Consider the following 21,678-nt stretch of genomic DNA (forward strand, 5'->3'; position numbering starts at 1 on the left):
GAACATGCATGCAGCATTCAAACTGTAAAAAATTCAATTTAGATGCATACAGTTAAGCAACACAACTGGCACCATGAAAAGTAAGTCATTTATGTCTGCTTTGTTGAAATATGTTATTATTCTGTGAAGGATTATAAATCAGGGAATGAAAAACTGTAATGAACATACGTATTCTAATCAGAGAAGGGCTTCAGAATAAGCACAAACAAATCAGAATGTGATTAGAGTCTGCATTTTTGCCTGTCCACACCATAACACTGAGGCTGTGCTTTCAGAAGTATACACCTCTGGAGAGCATTTTCAGAAGTCTCATTTTCAAGGGTTGAAAATACCAGGGTAATATGGAGGAAAGGCTAAAACCAAGACTAATGGTTGCTTTTTAAAATCTAAACATAGTAGTGCCTATGAATGTAGTGTCAAGGATGGTCAGCTCTTCAAGAACATTTTCCTGTATTTTGCCTGATGTGGCTGGGATAGGCTCCATTAACTAGATTAAGTGATTTTGATAATGGAATATATAGATGAAATGTGCTTCTTTCTTTTCACCACTCATAAAAAAGCCTTCAAATGTTTTTTGCAATTCTGTGGTTGTGGTTACAGAAGAGACATGTGTGTCCAGTAACCTGAAGACCTCCGCTCCCTTGTAGTATCATTAATTAAAGCTTTTTTTTTTTTCTGCTTACACCAACAGTCTTAGATAAATTCTTCAAAGCAGACTTCTAAAACTTGCTGATACTAGCAGCACTGCTGAAGAGTTCAGGATCTGCAGAGCAATTTTAATAAGCTGCTTTTACTCTTTTAATTCCTTTTGGTATTTTTGGCGACCAGCCTTTAACAGAGGAGTCAATTGTATTCTACCTGATTATGGCAAGACTTGTGTAAGCTGCTGCAAGCTTTGGGGTGGACACATGCAAAGTAGATGACTTTGAACAACGCACTCTTGTCAACAGAGCAGCGAACTAATAATAATAACAATTCTTTGCATTTATATAGCGCTTTTCTCACTACTCAAAGTGCTCAGCAATTGCAGGTTAAGGGCCTTGCTCAAGGGCTAACAGAGCAGAGTCCCTTTTGGCATTTATGTGAGTTGAACCGGTAACCTTCCGATTGCCAGTGCAGATCTCTAGCCTCAGAGTCCCCACTCGCCCTGTTACATGAACTACAGGGAGAGAAAGATGGCTAGCTAACTCATTGGTTAAAAAAAATGTCTCCTTCACAGAACTGCACTGGGGTGTTTTGGCAATTTGTTTGGTAGCTGTAGCTACTGTGACATTGTTTTTTATTTTTAATCTGATATTAGAGATCAACACAAAATAATACCAAGAGCTGACCAGATCTGAACTGCACGCTGGAGTTTTTGTTTTCCTCAAGAAAAAAAAAGTTTTGTATGTCTTTATCTGTGCTATGTATATCCATTCATTCATCCATTGTTTAATCAAAATATAGCCTTATCCTGGCAACCTTGGGAGCAAATCAGGAGCTACCTGGACAAGGGTACCAGTCAGTCCCTTGACATGCTCACACCAGGCCAATTCAGAGTTATAAATGACTTAATATTTTTTTTCTCTCCTATTGAAATGAAAGCTCAGCTGACTTGAAAAGTCTTGCATGTCCCTGTACATTTGAATGTGATTTGATACATGCCTCTCCTAACACTGACACCTACACACAAAGCTCCAGAGTAATGTCACCTGTTGGCATCTGCATCCAATGATTATGGCATTCAGTAGCATCTCTCAGTCCACTGGAAAGTATAGGTTAACCTCCATGTTGTATGACGCCATTTGTTATTAAGTCAATTTCCATCAATGATTTATACAGCTGTCATGCTCTTGCTGTAGTTGCACATGACAGACCACATGGCTCACTCGTTTAACTTTAACTGTAGAATTTCAAACTTTGTACTTGTTGTGTCCAAAATCAGGTCTCGAGCCATTGTCATCTGCCACGAGGCTCACGGGTAACATTAAAACATCTGAATTAACCATTTTGTGTCCAAACATGGTATACTCCATTCTCAATGTTATGGATCTGGATACTTTAATGACTTAAAAGAATTATTGTGATGGTGACACTCTGAAGACCCTTTGACCTCAAGGGTTAACAATGCTATGATGACCTTTTGGCCTCGGGGGTAGAAGATGCTGTCATAACCCTAGTGTGCTTTCTTTTTATGGTGTTAAGACTATCTCCTTGAACTGAGGAAACTAAACAATTTAAAAAAAAATTCTGCCTGAATTCACAACTGCCACCACTAATTACACAGACCACATAGCTTAAGAAGGAGTTTGGTTTAGTTTAAAGGCATTGGACTGTTAAACACAATGTTGAAGTTTGCTGTTTTCCCTACCCCTGGCCTGATTATAATTTTTAAATCAATCCAAAGTTATACCATTATCCAAGTATATCTGAATATGGCTACTTGTGTTATGTGCATGTGCTCCTGGTGTATAAAATGTTGTGTGGTGGTTAGTTAAATCAGACAGTGTAGGTTATAAGCTTTTGACTCATGTTTAACTATCTGTACATCAATTTGATTTTTACCTTTGCAAGCGTGTAAAAATGAGAGTGGGAAAACTATATGTCTGCTCTTAAGGTCATTCTGTAGCAAGTGATCTCAAGCTTTCTTGCTGCCTGCAATGATGCTGTAATGCGAGAATCCCACTACAGTATTTAAACATGGAAACCTTCTGCAGCGTCTTTATGGTGACTTCTGTGGTCTAAATGGCAGTGTTTGAGATGGCAGTGATAATGTGTCTGTCTGCCTATTTGCAGTATGCAGAAACAGCAATAAGTGTCTCAGACAGTGGGTATAGCTAGTTCTAGAAATGGGTGTAGGGATATGATACCATTAAACCAAGACGATGAACTTTTCAATTTTCTATTTTTAGAACCTCTAAATACAGAAAACTAAATTAACAGATAAAAAATCTTTTACAGAAAAAATTAGCATTGTATGATGACATACAAGTTATCAGAGGTTTCCACCACCTTCTTGCCTACATCTGGGCAGACCACAGATATGACCACTCTTTCACACTGCACAGGATGCCCATTACTTTGCTATTCCACTATATGCAGTGCTTCATCATGGACTAATGTTTACAAGTCGTGTTAAACACTATCAATAAGTGTTTGCATTTTGTCTTCATTCCTTCTTCTTTCTCTTTAACTTTTCCCACCTTTGTATGGGGTAACAATGTGCTTGATCAACCTTCTCCATACAGCTCGGTCCTGCACCTCTTCGTCAGTCAAGCCCTTTTCCTTCAGATCTTCTTTTACTTTCTCCATCCACCTCTGTTTTGGCCTCCCTTGCTATCTCTTTCAAACTAGTTGCATCCCATCACTCTTTTGTCCACATGTTCATTGTCTGTCGTCATCACATGTCCTTACTACCTCAACCTCCTTTCCTGTCCTTTCTTAGATATCTCTTCACTTTTGGTGGCTAGATTGCATTTTGTCTTCAGTCCACTTAAGAAAAGAGAGGTGCTAAATAAAACAAGACAGATAAAGCAAATATTTTAAAATGTTGTACGTAGAAATATAACTTTGGGTATAGGCTTAAATAATTTAACCATGATGCCACCAGGCCAGCAAAGGTTTCATGTAGAACAGGAAACAACCATGCCAAGAAATTTAACGACTGATCCCAAGTGGGTAAATGTTTTCTGTTTTACCATTTTGTTTTATGTGCAATTATTATTTTATTTCTCAATTCCTTGTGCCATGGTGCCATTTTTGCTTTTTATGAGTGCAGCCATTTTCTTGACAGTTATTTGACATTTACCATCATGTGAATATCTTAATTTCCCTGCACTGGGGTAATTTCTCTGCCTCTATGTAAGATGCTTGGTCACACTATTAGGTATCCTAATTGTTGAATAAAAAACCCATTCAAAACCTTTACATTTGCTTAAACTTTAGCTTGTGATGCTTGTTAAATCATTAATGATGAGTTTTGTTTGCATTTTGACTATTACTTTGCTCAGCCCTTTTATTTTGACTCCTGGTTTTGACCTCTAATTGTTTCTCATTCCTTTGTCTATGAATTAGCCTATTCCCTTCATTTACTAGACATTGATTACATTTTCACAGAACATGCTGTTCATCAAACAGTAGGAAACTGTGAAAAAATGTACTGGTTCAAAACAGAAACCAGCCTTGGGTTTGTTGAGATTGGAGTCGAGGGTTGATTTAAATTGTGGATTGGTTTAAATTGATGGGAGAAGAAGGCTGAATTATTGCAGACATTATGTGATATGTGTTGTCTCATTGTATGGACCTTTTGACAAATTGTTTATATAATCACCTTGTTTCCCTTCTATTGTAGTAAGTAACTGCTGGTAGCACATATTATGAAGACCTTACAAAAATACAGCATGTTGACAGCAACCTATAAGGGTTTATTTTAAGATACTACTGTCTGTCAATTAATATTTGAAACATATTTTGTTTTACAAATTCATCCAGTTTATGTAGCTTTGTGAAACTATGCAATGTGCTATTAATGTAACATTCAACTGAACCATCAGTCAGTAAAATAATTTAATCAAGTCCATGGTCACAGGGCTGGAGTCTTTCCTGGCAGTATTGGGTGCAAGATAATAACTAACCCTGCTTATGGTAGCAGTCCACCACAGGGCACAGTCACGGCCATGCTTGTATTAAATCACACCTGGTTAGTTTACAACTACCAGTTTGTTAAGATTTAGTGTGAAATGAGTGAATGGTTTGGAAGCTGCTTCAGAAAGGCAAGATGTACCTCAGATTGGAGAGGTGGTACCAAAAGGGCTTATAATAACTCCAGCAAAGAATCTGAGACACTGTGATGACCCAGATAACTATACGATTGACAAGACTTTGTTGACCTTAGTGTCTTTTGTGGTCAATGACACTTGTATGACCTCATTACATTCTTTTGTTTGAGACAATACAATGATCCTTTTTGACACTGCCTACCACTGCAGTCACTCTAATGCCATTGGTTGAGACCAACACTTCAAGCACCCTTTGATACATAACCCTATGAAGTGCATCTTTGTAAATTTGGTAGAATGTAAAATATGTACATTTAAAGAAAAAGAGAGAAATTGCCTGAAGATAAGCTCAGGGATTTTTAGGATTATTCTTTTTTTATGTTTATTTTTTTGGTTAAGCTAATTCAACCATAAATCTGTCCCGTTGTGTTTCAGGGAGCTGAAATCCTATTGCTGTCAGAGACAGGTGATTGTATTCCTTCTGAAAGATTACATCAGGAGCTAGCAGGCTGGTTGCCAGAGCAACAGGTTAAGCTTTCGGTTCTCATACCCACCCCCATGACCATCCCATACCAGGCCAATTGAATTCTCTGCCTCCTTTGTACTTTCTGATTGTTAACAGTGTAGAAATGGATCCCACAGTGAATGACATCCGTCGATCCGCCAACACACCTAAGCTGACATATTTTATCTTATTTACCTCATGGAACTCCATAAGTCTGACATCTTCCTGACCAAGAAAGCACAGCATTAGGTTTTAATTTAGGGGGCTGAGTATGGATGAATGAAACTGAAAAGCTTTCTTTTTTCCCTTCACATGTGGGCTTTGCTGAGCATTAGGCTGCAAATCCACAGTGAGTCTGAACTTGCTAAACCTCTTTTCTCTTAAGCTGAAAACTGTGTCTTTTCATTTGTCACAAACAAGGGGTTTGCATGTACTGCTCTTTTTTTTTTTTTTTTGCACAAAAGTTGCATATTGGAAGTCATAAGTGGTCCTCTAACCTGAGTGATCCCAGCCTGAACATTTGGGGTGAATTTAAATTCCCTAAGCCCTAAGGGCTACTTTAACACGTCTGCAGAAATAAGACTCACACTTTGCTAAATAAGCTTCCAAAGAGCTGAATGGTAAATGAGTACATTCCAGGAAATGGGGGTGGGAGGGTGGGGGGCAGGAATGAAATTCCTAGCCCCCACCCTGCCCCCTCCTCCATCCCCAAAGACATCTTTTAGAAGAAGGGGAAAAAATCTCAGTAGAGGTTGCTCACTCACCGAAGCACTGATAAACCTGTTTGGCGTGCCTGTTAACATCTACAATACAATACAAGGGGCTCCTTGACTTTTATAGTGTCTTGTCATCTGTCTTCATTTGACCCAGATAATCCTAGAGGAGTTTGCAAGAGAAAAATGGTGTAGTAAAGTGACTTAAGTACAACAAATTTGTAAAATTGTTTTTTAATGCCTTTTAGTGTGTCTTGTATTTATATGTTGAAAATCTCAGCCTCACCCACCTATGTTTTGTGAGGAATCGAGACATCTTTTACGAATTTTGTAACAAAAAAGGGCAAATAAATTTACAACCAACTGCTGCTATTTGGTAACTAGGCAGGAGACCCTTATTTGTCCCAGTTTAGCAGCAGAATGGCTTTATTTCTGTCTGCCAAGTGAGACAGGAGGAAAAGCATTCATGTGTGATAGCTCATACTCTACCCACATACCACCTACTGCTTTGTTGACATCCACCCCCCTTTTTACCTGCAGTTGCTTAGTCCTGCAGGTTTTAGCTTTCCCGCCTTTCATTTAAAAAAACAAGTGCTCAGTTAAATCACCAAAAGATAATTCATCTACTGTTATTTCTTGTTATAATACTGAAGATGGCATAGTGGAGTAGCACGTAATGTTACTACCTTGTATTAATTTGGCCCTGCTACATTTCTGTCTGAGGATGTATTTCTCATATGTTCTGGTTTCTTCGCACTATTCAAATGCATCCTGCTAACCTGATTGTCCATATTTAAATGCCCTTTCATTAGTATGTTGTGTCGGAAGGTTCACGTGCATATAATTATCTGCACCTTAACATCAGCAAAAACCAAGGGACTGGTATTGACTTTGGCTGCACCAAAGAGCCTCTATGTCTGATCACTATCCAGGGAGTGGATGTAGACGTGGCTCATTCTTACAGGTACTTGGGAGTCCACATCAATGAGAGTTTAGACTGATCTCATAACACAGGGGACCTATATAAGAAAAGGCAGAGCAGGCTCTTTTTTCATAGGGGACTGCTCCTTTAATGTGGGTAGTGGTATCCTTTGCATCTTCTACAACTATATGATCGCTAGTGCAGTTTTTACACTGTGGTTTGCTGGGCTGGTAACATCATTTCAGGAGAAGCCTGAACAAACTGATTATTAGGGCAGGTTTAGTTATAGGATGCACTCTGGAACCCCCTGGCTGTAACAGCAAGGGAGAGAATTAAACCAAAACTGAGTGCTAGTATGAGCAAAAATGCATATCCTCTTCTCTGGCACAGTAACACTGAATACTTTCTGGCAACAAATTATTCAGCAGAAGTGTGTCAAAAATCTCTACTGGGTCTCATTTTATACCAACGGCAATATACCAGCACAAAGCCTCCCTGTGACTGCCAAGTCAGAAATTTTATTTCTTGTTAAATTTTCTTCTTTTTAGTAATTCTGATGTGTGTTCAGACCATAGTATGTGTCTGTCTGTGTGTGTATTTATCTAGCTAGCTAGCTAGCTTCTCTTAAAAACCAAATTACCACCTGAGATCTGTCTATATAATGTACCTTGTGGTACATTAGCATCACTTTTCAAGTTTTGTTTCTGCCTTGCATCATTTGCTGCTAAGTTTGACATTGGGATTTGGTGGCTTTGCAAAGGAAAAAATAGGTTCATAAAGTGGATGAATGGTGATTGTTGGACTGGATATGCAGTTTCTGTTGTTACTGTTAATTTAGTCCAATAATGGGCTAAAACAATCCATCCATTTTCAGTCCAGTGACTCCAGTGCAAGGTCACATTGACTGGTTATTCTTCTTGCAGCACAGTGTGCCAGTCAATCACTCAGGACAGACTCTTGCTTACATACTAGCATTATCTCATACCAATCAACTAATTTAACATGCATGTGTTTAGTGTGTAGGGGAGAAACAAGATGATCTGAAGTATACATGGGAAGCATGTGCAGACTTCCCACAGAATGTGATCAGACCTGAGGTCTGGAACACATTGTAATTCAACGAAATGCAGATGACGCGTTAGCAACTGCTGCTGCCTGTAAGCCATTGCTTGAAGTGGGCCAGTACAAACCAGTACCTTTTATACTGGCATTTCTTGATTTTGTTCTTTGGAGTGCACAGGAGTTTTTTCACGTGTACTGACAGTGTTTATAGTTGGCCAGTACTTAACAATATGCAGTACCAGCACTTCTCAGAAAGTCTTGGTACTATAATGCTCCACTCACAATCAGCTAATATCCCTTATTGTTAGGTTCCTGATGCCTTCACTCTGTGCATCCTGGACATTTTATATCTATGAGGAAGCACATCCTACCTTCCTGCCCTGCAAGCATAACATGTATCCATCACTGAGTAGCTGATAAAGCAAAAACACCCTTTATACCACCACTGTTCAAAGCTACAATGCACTGGATTTGAATCTTGGCCTAGTTGTGGTCTATGTGAAGTTGTTTTTTTTTTTTCTTCCTACAACTCGAACACATACTGATAGGTTTAACAGGTGAAACTGTCCTTAGATTGACTGATGTCTGATGCTGAATTGATAATCTTTGGACCTCTATCCTACCCATAAAATATAATTAAATAGGTTTATAAAAGTAATATATTGCTGGATTTTAATAAGGAGTGCTAATATTTAAAGGGTGGGATAGATGGTGAAGAAGTCAGAAATGTTGCCAAGGAAACTCTGACCTCCACTGCCCTTAAATACGGGATTAAGCAGGTTTAGAAAGTGGATGGATGGCTGCCTTTTAATAAGTACTGCTACAGCAGAAGGAAATGAGCAGAGGGATGCTGCTGGTATAGACTTCAGTTCCCTATGATCAAAAAGCGGGATTAAGTGGACACAGTTAAATGGATGGATGTATTGCGTAAAGGGGGCTTTCAGCCAAAGGATCAGAGACACAGACGCCTAGTGTCATGACGCCCACTGCCCTGCATTCTTCCATGCTGGAATGTGAGTTGTTTCATTGAGACAGGGACGGCAGCTGTATGGAAGCACCTGCCATTCAGTATATTTAAAACTCGCATTCATCCGTAGGATTGGAGGGGCTTCTGACTACATGCTCTGAGTTGCCCCTGCATAGGGAAATTTACGCAAGTCGCTCATAACAGCAAATGTCCGCGCAAACTGCAAGATCTCTTTGCCTGTGAGTGTTTCTAAGCGCAGAGTTCAGAGTCGTTTCTTGCTCGTTTATCGCCCACTGCTGCGAGCTGTGAGTTTGGACTGGAGGCACACACTGTTGAGAAGGAAGCCCCTGCTGATGAGTGTATTTGACACGCACAGCGCGCGAGTGGGTGTGCACACTCCGCGTGCCAGCTAGCGGTCCCGCCCCAAAGCGCCGTGGAAATCATTGTACGCCCCGCCCCCTCCCTGAGCTGCTTGCCTCCGAGTGTTGGCGTGTAGTTGCCGCCTCCTGCGTGTGTGTGTGAACAGCAGAGGGACAAAAAAGCCAGCGACTTACCCCGACCGAACTGGACTCTACCGACAGCCTTTTCTTTAGCCCAGGATGAGCGGAGCACGGCACCCAGCCGTCATACGCTGAGGAGCGGTTTATTGGCAAGAGCTGGTGAATCACCGAGACCAACTCAAAGGAGAGAAGCTGAGCGGGCAGCCGCTTCCCACATTCGCATCAGACATGTAAGGCAACGCTTATGTTTTCACTTCGTATCTTATTTTTTTTCTTGTGTTTTCAGGTAAACATGCTGTTGGCGGGAATACTTTTTTGGCTATTTTGGGAGTTGATGTTTGGTAACGGATTCAGTGTTGTATTTTTAGGCCAAAGGCCGTGAAGTGTGAGAGTAAAAACAAAGCAAAGTGACAGCAGGCGCGGCTCTCCGTAACGTGAAACAAAGGGAAGCGCTGGTCTTCATTCGAGCCCCCAGTGCTTGGGAGTATTGCTCCTCAAAACGCTGACCCAAGTATCTTGTACCTGCACCGCTCGAACCTCCGATGCATTATGTTGGCAGTGCCTAAACCACAGTGCAGGGGGGCGAGATCAAGAAGGAGCTCTGGCTTGTCTAGAGGAGAAGCCGATTAGGCAGAGAAAGTGACGCCGATCCTAAAGACGACTTGTTACCTCAGAACTAGTGACTTTAGTCGCAAAAGAAGAGTGTGCTTTATTGACTCTTGCGTTGTTCACATGCTGTGAAAAGATGATACAAGATATGCATGGTGCGGACAACATACACAAATAATTCACTCATTTTTTCAGTTCATGTGGGTTATACGCTTTAATCATTTTCTCATTTATATAGCGTCTTGCAGCAAGATGGCGCAATGGGGGTATTGTTGACGTTGCATTACCCGTAAAGACTAGGTTCTTTCCTTGTTTATGTATAGCTAAAATCCATAATTTGCTCTCCGATTAGTTAGAGGTTTAAAACTGGTAGCAGACCATTTTATATAACACCGTAAAATACACATTTGGCTTTTTCTAACGCCTTTCATAATTTTGTAAGTATACATTACTATACATGTGTTACATGACCCACGTATCCTCACCATTACTAACCAAGAGATTTAAGAAATCGAGTAAACCGTTATGTAGTTGTCACTCGAAGATAAACCTCTAAAGGGTTAACGGAGGCCCAGACATACATTAGGACGGCGTTAATAAATTCTTGCCTTTTTCTGGTTGGAATAAAAGAGTTTTTTCTCTATAAGTAAAGCAGGGCATCCTTTTCCAAATGTGCTAGAGTAGGTGAGTTAGAATTTTTCCCAAAAAACACAAAATGTAGTAAGACACTTGACATGCTTATTTAAAGTATTAAAACCAATGTACTGTAATTAAAATATTTAATAAGGTGCAGTTATGGGGAACGAATGGAAGAAAGCCTCTGAAATCATAAACGGTGAACAGTAGAAGAGTCTCTTTCAGAAGGTTAATATGGGAAGAACAGTTCTACAAAGCATAAAAGATTTTTGACTTCTCAGCACTGATTTACATGCTGCAGTTGATGGACCTTTACATACTTTGACCTATGCAGAATTCAGTAACATATAATTTGTAGGACAAAATAAATATTTATCTTGAATTGCATAGCAAATCTATGATACAATGAGAAGACTGGCTTGAGAAGATCTTAATTGTATCACATTTGTATAGGTTAGAAAGCATTCACAGGCTTGGAATGTGTCAGTTAACAGAGAAGGCTTGTGTGTCCTTTAATGGACACTGCACATGACTGCCTCCTCCTTTGTGTTATACTTTTATCTAAGTTAGACCCAGACACTCCATGATTTTGTGGTGGAAAAAAATAATTTTGGAAAATGTATTAATACTTTGCTAGATTTAGCCTCCATGATCCACATTGTTTTTATTCGATTTTTATGGAGCACAAAGTGTTGTCTTTTGGAAACAGATAAATCATTTCTCTGTTTCTGTTTATAATAAAAGGTATTTGCCCAGATTACATTCACATTTCTGTTACATCGATCACAGCCTAAATACATAATATGCTGTATAGTGCCTTTAATGGTGAACTCTGATAAACACTATTACTAAACAGTTCCATGTTCTAGTTTGTATATTTATTGTAGGTAATAAGTAATGTACCTTCAGGGTCTGCTTATCTAATTATTTCTTCATAGAAGCAAACTACACTTCAGATTACAGATCAATGTGGTTCCTGTAACCTGTACATATTTATTAATGTTGATATTTAAGAATTGATATAGTGCTGTATTGACCTTGGTGGTTAGAAGATTTAAAGGGCAGAAATTACTGCCAAGTTTGAAATTAGATGCAATGTTTCTTCTTTAATGCAAATCGGTGCAAATTAAGAAATATAGATGTTAAGAAGATCCTAACATCTGAATGTATTATATTGGTTATTTGATGACTTTAAATTGGCCTTGTGTGAGTGTGTGCAGTTGTTTCTTGTTGCTGGCTATTGTCATTTTGCCCAATTTTCCAGGATAGGCTACTCCTCTCTGTTAAACCTTTTTTAAAAACATAGAAATCAAAAATTGGACGGATGAGGGAGTTTTAATTTTCCAGCCAAGAAACGTATGCATTAGTTTGCTAATATTAGATGATTTTATTTTATTTTTTTTGGCGAGCGTGTGTTATACTTGTGGGGTTTGTTATCCCTGGAACCATAAATGTTATTTATTCCAGTTTCTACGTGTTTCATAATGACAATAAAACACAAACGGGTATTATGTATTATTGTGTTTCTTATGCTCTGAACGCCCATTTTTTTCAGAAGGGACAATGGAAAATTTGGGACTAGTCTCTGTGTGAACTACCTAGTGGGTCTGCACATTGTACATTTTAATGACAGTGTTTGTGTTAACTTTTATGTATGAGGGAGAATCATGTAGCTTGTTTGTTACAGTTGTCTGTTACATACGCCTTTTAAAAAGAAAAAATATGGTATTGCTTTGTTTAAACAAATGAAAGGTAGGCTCCTTTGTGTGTGTCAGCGTCATTGCTTTAGAACTGTATGTTTATGCAAATATATACTTGAATTAAGACAGCTGGTTTTGCTAGAAGTTGAATTTAGAAGTAGATTTAGTTGTAGCAAAAAGTAGCTTCAGCAAGCTAACTTGCCCTGTAGGCCACAATTTGCAATGTATAACATATCAACAGAGAATGTAAATATTTCTCACAACCAAAGGCAATATGAGGAAATACTGTCTTTTTATGCTACTTGACGTTGATAATTTAATTGAATTAGAACACACCTTTTTTCTTTCATTAATTGACTTGAGTGTTTGAGATACACAAATTTGAGATACAACATTGACTCATTTTGTGTGCTGTGGAGAAAAGTTAAAGCTTAACAAAAAGTTAAGACTTGTATCATTGTTTGGATTGTGAAAAAGCTGCTGAAAGGATCCTGCAAAAAGGTACATTTATGTACATATTTCTCTCTATTATAAAAAAAATCCTGGAATGGAAAAGCAGGGCGACGAGATGTGATCTTCTCAGAAGTTCTCGGAAGACACTTAAAAGACCCACGAGATGCAAATAATATCAAATAAGAGCATGGCCAGCAAAACACTCAGTCGTGTAAAGGCACGTAGCACACACAGATCCTGTGCTCTCAGCACATATAAAGCGTATTAAGCACAATACGTTCTAGATGAAACACCAACGACTAAGCAAAGAAGAAAGAGCCGAGCCGAGAAAAGAGACCCAAAAGCGTTGGAGTGAAAAAAAGGCAGATAAGAGATTATGAAAGCAGTGGAATTCGAACAGCTCAAACAAACGATGGCGCGATACACATGCAGAGAAAGGTAAAGAATATGAAAGCAGTAAAATTCGAAAGTATTGTAGCATCCCAGCCAGGTTGAAGCCTTTTTTGTTTTAAGTGACTGTTAGGTCCGATTGAGGGATGGCGGAGTACAGCACGGAAGACTGATAGCGGGGTATTGATTGATGCGGTAAAGGGGGTGTGAGACCCTGGGGATGAGGTGTTAGAGAGGGTGCTAGAAAGTTGTGTTTGGGGTTACGAAGTTGGCGATTGTTCAAGTAAAACTTGTGTGGACACCTTATCACTTCAGTTGCTACAATATCAAAAAAAAAGATAGTAAAGACCGCATTAGCGCAAACAAAAGGAAATTAATCATCAGGACCAGGTGTCATTGAAATAATAGCAGTACAAAGCGAGGTCAGGAATAAAAGGCAAAGAGAAGAAAACAAAGTCTTTTCGCCTTCGCATCATTCAATGGACAAAACATAGATTTACACAGTAATGGACCATACGCTATGAGAATCTGTGGTTCCCGCAACAGTTAAAGCAATGATGTTTAATTTCAAAGAAAGCACATTTCGGTCAGGTATATATTTATGATCATGGAGAAGCGATGCAAATTTTAACAGACGACAACAAAGGTAATGTATATATTCCGCGAATAACATTAGACACCAAAGGAGATCTTGATATGCCATTCATATTAAAATGTTTACAGTTTCCTGTGAGAATAGCTTTTGCAATGACAATTGACAAATCACAGGGACAAACATTAGAAAAAGTTGGATTATTTATTAGAGAAACAGAAACAATATTCACTGACGGGCAGTTATACGTATAGTTGTCACAATGTGTCTCCAAAAACGGAATCAAAATTCAATGTGATCTTCGTTGGCGAGCGAAGTGAGCAGGGGGCAGAGCCCCTTAGTTTCCAATAAAGAAAACTGGATAGTGTTCAAGATGGCATGTTTATTGCATGTTAGATGAAGCCTCGAGTAATCATGTAAGCTATACAATATCCAATGTAAAGCTGACAATTCTTAATTTAATAAATAATGAAAATGCAGCACAGTTTGACATATATGTCTGGTATGTTGTATTGTTTTGTACAGAAAGATTGTTTGCATGTTTTGATATCTTAAGAGTGCAAAAACTGATAGAATTTGCCTCAGCTCTAAGATAAGCCCGTGTTGTTTGGATTGGAGGAACATTAATGGAGGATACAGAAGTGCAAAATTAATGTGCACTCATATTGTCTTGATGGATACATGTGGTAAAGCTATGTTTTAGTTGGGTGGGAGTGAATGTTTGTTTATGGGGTCGGTCCAAATGTACAGAATGGTACTTAAGCTAATAAACTAAAAAAATACATACACTCCTCACTTAACAACTAAATTCCATTCCTGTGAGTTGGTCAATAAGTGAGGTGCCACTCCTTACCAATATTTCAAGCATACCTATATTCAATGTCACCTGTGCACCATTTATAACATTTTTAGTATATTTATAAATGATTTTTACAGTAGTTCAGTAGTTTACTCTTACCTTTATTCTTCAAGATTGTTGAAATAATCGAATGTGCCAGCTCCAAGTCGTGCTATCTCTTTAACTTTCTTACCAGCTTCATAATTGTTTATGATCTTCATTTTCATTTCAAGATCAATTGATTGCCTTCCTTTGTTTTTTCCTGCTTCCTCCAAGTGAAGTCACACTCTTCCTTTTCACCAACATCTTGTACTGTGATGTGCATAATTATGTACATGTTTATAGGTGAAACTAGACTTTAAGCCCGTTACAATAACGGGCGCTAGAACAGTAGTGCATAAACATTAGTAGGAACAGTCTATATTAAATGGCAAGGGACCTTGTATGTGGCTGTAATAGGCGTCACTGTATTGTGTGCCTTTAATTTTCTCTCTCAGTAATACTGGTTTGTATTTCCATAAAATGCCTGTAATTTTCTCTGACAGTAATACAGTGGAACCTCGGTTCAAGACCATAGTTCATTCCAAAAGTCTGGCTGTGAACCGAAGTAATTTCCCCCATAGGATTGTATGTAAATACAATTAATCCGTTCCAGACCGTATGAACTGTATGTAAATATATATTTAAGTTTTTAAGCACAAATATAGTTAATTATACCATCGCGCGCATGCGAGACGCACACACACGGGCTCTCTGTCTGTCTGTCTGTGTGTGTGTGGGTGTCTCTCTCTGTTGCCTGTGTGTGTCTGTTTCTTGCACGCCTGTGTGTGTGTGTGTCTGTCTCTCACACGCGCCTGTGTGTGTGTGTGTCTGTGTCGAGTGCGCCTGTGTGTGTGTGTGTCTCGCGCACGCACCTGTGTGTGTGTCTCTCTCTCTCTGCACAGGAAGAGACTGAACACGTGCCGTGTGGCTCCGCGCATTTGCACTTCACCAGAAGACACACACACACACGGACACCTGGACGCACACAGGGGTTTTATTAAAGAGGATACGTAGTCTTGGAGATTTCGAATGCTAGTGTAGGGAATACTTGACTGACTGTGGGAACAAGACTAAGACTGAGAAGGGGTGTTGCAAGATGAGATATTTGACCCTGAGTTGCCATACTCCTGTTTCCATGACCAAAATTCTTGTAAAGCGTACAATACCAACTGGTTGGAGAGCTGGTTCTTAAATCTGCATGGTTGTTAAACAGGCAGGTCTTTAGGTGAGGAGTGTCTATATATGTAATGGAAGCATTTTTCTGTTTCAGTGGGTCTCAGTCTACACTTGATATACATGTAACCACCATACAATCATGTTAATAGTTTAATCACTTCAATATATTTTTTTAAATTGACAGCTAGTTTAAAATTGATAATTCATTCATGCTTTACTTTATTTATATTTAACTTAATATTAGGCTAGCAAAGAGAAAAAAAACTGAGATTACCTTAAACATGAGTCTTTTGTGTAGAAAATTAGAAATCCAAGGATAATGGGTTTTAAAATGAGAAATAATGTCCATATTTGAAAACCTGTATGCACCAAGTACATTGGCATTCTCCAGTGTATTTCGTTTGTAAATATAAATCCAGCTAATCATTCCTTTTCTCAGATCTTTGTATTTAGAAACAGAGTTTGTTGATGTTGTGCCTAAAGGTTTGTGTGATAAAAATTCATAATTGGAGCTAAGATTTTATTACCAGTTTACTTTTAATCTATTTCCAAATAGTAGAAAAGCTAAAGAAAATGAAAATAAATGCAATACTCTTTATTTTCTTAAATATACCTTATCCATGAATTTTCATAGTATGAAGAGCTAGTATATCAGGCTGAAGTAACATCCTATTTTCACATGAAAACCATGGTATTTAGAAATTTGAAGATTCTGCCATATGTTTTAATTGTAGATATATAGAGATTAATACAAAAATTGCTATTTAACCCTGTGCTAGGATATAGCGGTTGGACAATGAATGACTGACTGCTATTTAATATAGATGCAATTTACCTGTCCTCTATTGCATATTTGTCCACATTCAGCATTAGAAAGAAATCAGAGTGAAAAGCAAAAGTATACCCAAAATTATGGATAATATGAGTAATCATTAAATAAATGTAACTACCTATTGCACTAAAACTCGGCCTTGTTGCTTCTTTAACATCTGGTATATTCATTATCACAATGCAAGGGAAACAAAGTTATTGTTATCCAGGAACCCAGTGCAAAATAAAATATTATATATTTAAAACCCAACTACAAAAGTTAAATGACTAAGATGATCAGCTGAATGACTTGAGGGAAATAACTGTATTTTCAGTTGTGTAGTTTTAGCCCTGATAGGAGAGATGCAAACATATGGTGAACTTGGTGGGTGAAATCTCCTATGATGCTGATGGCCTTCCTCATGTGTCAAGTGTTGTAAATATCAACAGAAGAGGGTAAACTGGTACGGATTATCCACTAAGCAGTATTAATCACCCGTTGTGCTGCTTATGATTGTCGCAGAGCAAAATGCAAGATACCAGAATGCTCTCCACCACACACCTGTAAAGGTTGGCAGTGAATGAAGTTCCAAGTCCATCTTTCTCAAGTCTTCTTAGGGAGTAGAGATATTTAAGTGAATTTATTTTTTCTTTTTGTAGTGTATGTTACATTTGTGGACCTTGTGGGACTATCTATAATATGCTTTTTACAGTTTACCTCATCTTCCACCTTTGCATGCTGATTACATAATCTGTTGTTCATAAATCATTACGAAAGAAAAGTAAACTTTAAATCTGTCTGTCCATTATAAATATACTTGGATATTTACTTACAGTACAACAATCGGGCAGCGGACAGACTACTAATACAGACTACTACTAATGCCTTACTAATTAATCATAGCTTAGTGACTAACACTGCCACCATGTATTTCTTGCAGATGGTAAGTTATGTTAAGTATTGTCATGCCTGGGCACATGGAAAACAACCACAGTGAGACATCAGGTTTAATGAACAAGAACAAGTGAAAACATTTATCAGAGGAAAAAAGGAATACAGTATTTTTACCTCTTTCATCACTTTTTAAGTATAGATGCTTGCTTTGCAAGGAGTGGTGGCTCTGAAGCTAGGGATCTGGGCTGGCAATCTGAAGGTTTCTAGTTTGAATCCCATAAATGCCAGAAGTGATTCCACTCCATTGGGGCCCTTGCGCAAGGTCCTAAACTGGCAATTGCTCTGCCCTGTGTATGACCTTAACTTGCATGCAGTCTTGCAAGCAGGTCCTCCAACCTGCAGGGAAAACTCGATGTGGGGGGAGGCAGGTTTGGTGGTAGGATTGGCACTCTCACACTGTTCCATTCCATTCAATCTACTGTGGTGCTGAGGTGTCACCTGTTGCACAAATGTGCTTAGGTCCTGAGGTGGTTTGTCATGTGGTGGATGCGGCAACGCTCCATGTGCTCCTAACCTCTCTCCTACTTGTTTTACAAATCTTTAACACTAGAATCCCTGAAGCCTATGAAGTCAATCACAAACGTCTCAGAGCATAATTGTGTTGCAATGCAACAGTCTTTTATCTAGTGTAAGCACTGTGAAGAAGGTGTCTGTTGTTATGGTTCTGCCCTGGATTGTTACTCAAAACACGGTTCTTAATAAACCAAAATTGCAGCAAATTACACACGTTCTGCACGGGTGTCTTTGTTGTCAAACCGCAAATGCCGAATGATATAGTCTGATAGTGGTCACAAGACATTGTGTCTTTGATTGCTGGTACAACAAATAGTTCTGTGCAGGCATCAACCACAGCACCAACTGTGGTCATTGCTGCTTTTGTGAAAAGAATGGAGATAAAAGCCATCAACTCAGAGAGGGAAAGGCAAGTTCGTTGTACCATGTGAATGTCACTGACAGAATAAAACAGAATAATAAAAAAAAAAAAACGCTTTCTTTTACAGGTAGCCAAAATTTACACCAGGTGTTACAGACTCAAATCAAATGTGTGTTTTTATTATAGTAATAATAATGGCAGCTCAGTACTCAAAACGTGGTGTGTCCAGACTCGACCCCCCACAACCTTTTGGTTATTAAGCAGCAGTTCTCACCTTGGCACCATTTAAGAAGACACATTACCTTTCTGTTCATTGGCATTTCAGCTTGGGTTTTTAACTCATTGACAGCAACATTTAAATTGAGTGACTTTTTGTTTTCTTTGGTTAATTGGGGGCTTTGCTTGCCAACCCCTGTGTCTGTGCTACAAGTTAGCCTCTTTGCGGTTCTGTTGCTCGTGTATTGGGATGCGGATGTACAATTTAAACAGATTTTTATTTTCATGGGAATAGTTACATGCATAATGCATAATAGAACTATTTTCATTACAGCAAGTAATTAACCATTAAAAAAAATGTAATAATTTGAAAGTAAATTGTTTCATGTTACAATAGAGTTATTCATTGAGTAATACGATTTTGTTCTGTTTGGCTTTGAAATTAACACGCAAATACTTTTTTGACTTACACTTTTACAGTAAAACCTCAGTAAAAACAATCTTTTTAATTAAATTTTCGTCAATATCACCATTGAATTTTGAATCTGTATTTGGACTTTCATCGTGACAACGCAAAGCGTAACTGCCCGTGATTGAATTTCGTTTCTTTCTGTTAAATAAAATTAGTTTTTTGAATGTTTAGCTTTGAGATTTGTTAATTGTCTTTGCAAAAGCTATTCTAACGGGAAACTGTTAACATTTTAATATGAATGGCATATCAAGATCTCCTTTGTTATGTAGTGTTATCCATGGAAGATGTACTACATTACCTTTCTTGGATACATCCTTGTTTCTACAGTAATTCGTGTGCTGGAAGTCCGATCGGTGTTAACGGTTGTAGATATTCTTTGGGATATTATAAGCTGATATTTTCATCTTCTGCACGATCACCACCAACTGTTTCAGCATAGTCTATTGATACGCATTTAACCAGTTTGACGTGTGACCGTTTGACATTTTTGGTGTTATTCATTTGACTTCATTGTTTCTCGCTGCTAGGATTGCACATGTACTCATTTTTTTTTTGTTGATAACCCTTCGTGATGAAATTCTTCAGTAAGGCTTGGACATAATATGTCTTCTTTAATTGGGAGCTTAAAGTGAGGAAACGTTAAAATTTATAAGAGCTGAGAAAGTAGAAACTGTGTCTGTCAAAATCATTCACACAAATGAGAGGTGAGATTACCGTGTGCGTGGTTGAGTATGGTTGAGAGGAGGGCGTGACTTGAAAAAATCTCATAGCTAAAGTTAATATGGTTGAGAGGAGGGTGTGAGTTGAAAAAATCTCATGGCCAAAATCTCAGCTTGCGGGACTTGAAAAAATCGTCCAAAAAGTCTTCTCTTTGCAGGATGGTTTTATATAATAGAGAGATATTCTTGAATAAAAGTGCATGTGTGTGTTTGACATTCGGTTTAAAGTCTTCACACATTATACACGTCATTATTAGTATAACATGGAAAAAGTTTCTGTTTTAGGTATGTGTTCAGCATTTCTTGCCTTGCATTTCCAGTCCTCCTACATTTACACAGATCGTTGTAGACACGGAACACACATGAAATGCATGTATGCCACAAAATGAGATTATTTACCCTATACAACTCCAGGCACCTCACACCCAGATAAACATACTTGAGTTCTGAGATTTTTGTGACTGACTTTAGTTCCATCGGTGGGGGATGGGATTAGTAGGGTGCTTGCTGCTGGTGCTGATCGACACATTTGCAAAACAAATTTGCAAAACAAAAGACGCTAAAGGAGAGGTGTGAAGGAATTTAAGGTGGCCCAGGATTACAACTTTTTTCATAGGCTTCAGCGATTGTAGTGTTTAATATGGGTGGTGGTTAAGGACAAAGAAGCTATTTCAGTGTTTTAATTCGACGTGGCCAACGATTTCAGCCTTATCTATAAGACTGTCTGCTGCTATGCTATCCTCATAGCTAAGGGATTGTTATGGATAATTGGCTGGAATTCAGGGCTATGAAACCCAAAGACAGCAAACTTGATTAATTTTTTTGTATTTTTCAAATAAATACATGCTAACAAGTTACTGTTGGCCATAGGCCCACTACATCTTTGACTTTTAACACATTTATTCTTCATCCAAACAGTCAAGTGTCAGACTTCGATAAAACAATATTTTGCTTATGTTTTGACATTTTAATAAAATGAAAGGAAATGGAATGTACTCCCAGCTTAAATGCAATTTTATTACTTATGCTTAGACATTACAATTATTTTAATTAAAAAAGGAAATTAAATATTTGCATTTTAAAATTATTTTTTCTGCTTTTAACAAATCTAAAGTTGTTTTCACTATTCTAATAAGGTAAAAATGCTACTTACAATATTTTTGCAAAATGTCTCTTGGTATTAGTCACTGGGGATAAGAGGGTCCCTTAAAAATTATTGCTTTGTTAAAATACAACATTCATGCACAATAGTGCTATTTTTACATCATTGAAAATAGTTTGTCGTCCTCAAATATAAAATCAAACCAGCAGTTTTGATTTTCAACTTTTCCTTACTGCATTTTTGCATACCTTAATTCATATATTTTTCATAGCTTGGGTTCAGTATCTTTTGTATTCATATTACAGTATTTCTTCATCACACAATGCCTTTCACAAATTTATAGCATGCCTTCATATTCTAAGTGTACCTTAATATTCACGTTGATAACAATATTTGGATATAAAACTGTGAGGGAAGGGCAATGCAAAGGCTAATGGCAAAGCCAATTTCTGGAGGTCAGAAATGTATTTATTTTTGTCGTGCCTTTCATAGTGATCCATATTCCGAATTCAGTCAGATATCCAGTAAAATACCCTTTCAAGTGAAGCTTATGTGTATACTGTATAATTGGAATCTTGGCAGGTTATTGGAGTGCTTATTTACTCAGCAGCTTCTGAAAATGGTCCTTGCAAAGCTTCACTGAAAGCTTGTTGAATAGTTTGATGTTT

General features: G+C 38.1%; 1 protein-coding gene across 2 annotated transcripts in view; it reads left to right on the forward strand.

Moving 5' to 3' along the window:
• The window catches only part of ripor1 (RHO family interacting cell polarization regulator 1), a 303,026-nt gene that overhangs the window by 80,635 nt on the left and 200,713 nt on the right, over window positions 1-21,678 (forward strand). Inside the window, exon 1 of one of the 2 annotated variants that reach the window (XM_039763030.1) lies at window positions 9,377-9,656. The exons of the other annotated variant lie outside the window; for it this stretch is intronic. The gene's annotated coding sequence lies outside the window, so the exon portion shown is untranslated. Of the gene's footprint in view, window positions 1-9,376; window positions 9,657-21,678 lie in introns of those variants that run through there. 2 annotated transcript variants of the gene reach the window in all.

Source organism: Polypterus senegalus, chromosome 9 (assembly GCF_016835505.1).
Source record: "Polypterus senegalus isolate Bchr_013 chromosome 9, ASM1683550v1, whole genome shotgun sequence".
Lineage (NCBI taxonomy): Eukaryota > Metazoa > Chordata > Cladistia > Polypteriformes > Polypteridae > Polypterus > Polypterus senegalus.